Source organism: Glossina fuscipes, unplaced genomic scaffold (genome assembly GCF_014805625.2).
Source record: "Glossina fuscipes isolate IAEA_lab_2018 unplaced genomic scaffold, Yale_Gfus_2 226, whole genome shotgun sequence".
In the NCBI taxonomy this organism is placed as follows: Eukaryota; Metazoa; Arthropoda; class Insecta; order Diptera; family Glossinidae; genus Glossina; species Glossina fuscipes.
In genome coordinates, this window is record NW_023998569.1 from 782,281 (window position 1) to 784,641 (window position 2,361).

Here is a 2,361-nt window from a genome sequence, read left to right on the forward strand (position 1 = left end):
TTTAATTTTAGACTAATGAATTGAATTCTTAGACTACAAAAAAGACATTGAGCACTAGCAACACAGGCTATGGGCTCTAATTTAAATAAATGGATATTAGAAAATAAGAATTAATAAAGTAAAATATTGAATTGATATTCTGTTCTGAAGCTGATTGTAGAATGTTCAAAGGGTTAATCGTTCCAAATGCAATACTTCTAGCCAAGGAGGCAGTCGCAGAGAATGTGCTTTATAGTAAGAGTTTGTCCACAACAGCAGATTGGGGGAGAAGACTTCTTCAGGATCCATTGGTGAGTTGCAATTGTATGACCAAGGCGAATTCTCGAAAATGTTTGGATCTTGGTTTTCTCAACATTTGTTGGATATAGAGGTGGAGTTAATTGAGGGTTAATGCAAGAGTAGTGTTGATGATGGTATTGTAAATTTCCTTCTGCAATTTTCTCTTTAACTTTTCTTCCAATGTATCTTTGAAGATCCAACTTTTCCATGACATCATCCATAATTAGAGGAGCAGAAGCAGCATACTTTGCCGCTCGATCAGCCTGCTCATTTCCCAGTAAACCGATGTGACTTGGTACCCATAACATTTTAATTTTTCCGTCGGGTGTAGTAATTATATTCCTTAATTTGTTGATGGTGCTCCATCTCGAAGTCGAAGGATTCCGGGTAGCTTGTAATACAGACAAACTGTCAGTAACAATGACTGTTTTGAGTTTGTTTTTATGGGCAAGGTTGGGAGCGTGAGGGATAGCTCTGGCTTCGGTTATGAAAGTTGAAGTGCTTTCATGAAATATGTGGTTGAGAAGAACCCGTCCTGTAGCATCTACCACCGCACAAGCAGGAGGCAGACCAGGAAATTTTGAGCCGTCTGTGTACAAAAGATTCCAACCAGTATTGTCCAATACTTGGGTTTTCTCAGCTATTAGATTCCTGAAGACGTAATTTGGAGTATCTTCTTTCTTGTGCATAGACAGTGAGATGTCAAAAGAGCAGTCTTTCAAAATCCAGGGAGGTTTGACACTAAAAGAGCGGGAAATTTTTAAGGGAATGTTCAATTCCTTTGCGATGCACAAACAATGGTCAATTGCAGATGGTGACTTTGGAATTTTCTTCGCAATAATAATCTTTCTTACGTCATCACCGAGAATGGATTTGTTTGAATTAAGAAGCTTAGGGACTATTTTAGCTTTTAACTCATACAGTCTATTTTCTAAAGTTGGGACACCAGTTTCAATTATAATATTATTTATGGGCGTCGTCCGAAAAGCATAACAACTTGCTCTGACGGCTTGGTGATAGACCGGTTTAAGGATGTTGATATTAGATTTGCAGCTATTGCCATAAATTATCAAAGCATAGTCAATCTTGCTTAACACAGGCATTTTGGTAAGATAAGCGATAGTGTTAATATGCGCATGGCTTCTCCAAGCAACGTACTGTATGAAATTTACCCTTGTTAAAAGGGAGTTTTTTAATCGAAGGCAGTGTGCTTCCCAACGATAATTGTTTGAAAACGTGAGCCCGAGAACATGGAGCGTCTGCACATTTAGTACTGGTAAGTCGTTAATATGCATCAGTGGGTTTCCTACATCGCACATTTGTTTTCGACAAATTTTATATTTAACATTATTTGTATCGCTACGGCTTGTATATTTGAGCTTAAATTTATGGGTTTGTGAGGTATACTTGATTTTATAAAAATACCTACTCCTTGTTTGGAATATGAGTTTTGATCAGCGTTCGTGAAGTATCCAGTATATGATTTGGGTGGAATAGGATTAAAAGAGCTTCTACAATGGGTTTCTTGAAGCGATAAAAAGTTTGGATTAAAATCACTTATGAGTGTACGGAGTTCATCAAAATTATTAATAAGTCCCTTAATGTTCCATTGTAAAATTTTAAAAACTTTATTTAATTGTAATGACATGTAAGCAGAATGGAGGGAGGGTTAAGTTGACATGTCAGCGTCTCCGTCGAGAAGGTCACTATAGGAATTTTTCGTGAATGATTTATTCTTACCAGCAGAATAATCTGTATTTAGGTGATTTGGTACATTTGAAGCGCAACGGGTTGGCGCACGTGAATAATTTGAAAGTGAAGGTTGATTAAGGGATAAAAGATTGGATTCATTACAACTTGTAATTTGTTGAGTAAAGTTGAGAGCTGGAGATTCTGGAGAATTTGGTATATTAGATTTTAGCATAGGTGTTGTTGTTTTGATTTTTTCAATATTTGCAGTTGCTTTGGTTTTTTCAATATTATCTTTGGCAAGTGATGTAACTGGTTTCGCAATATAATTTTTGGTTAATGGTGGAAGTGGTTTTATATAATATATAATCTTATATATATAATTGTATAAAA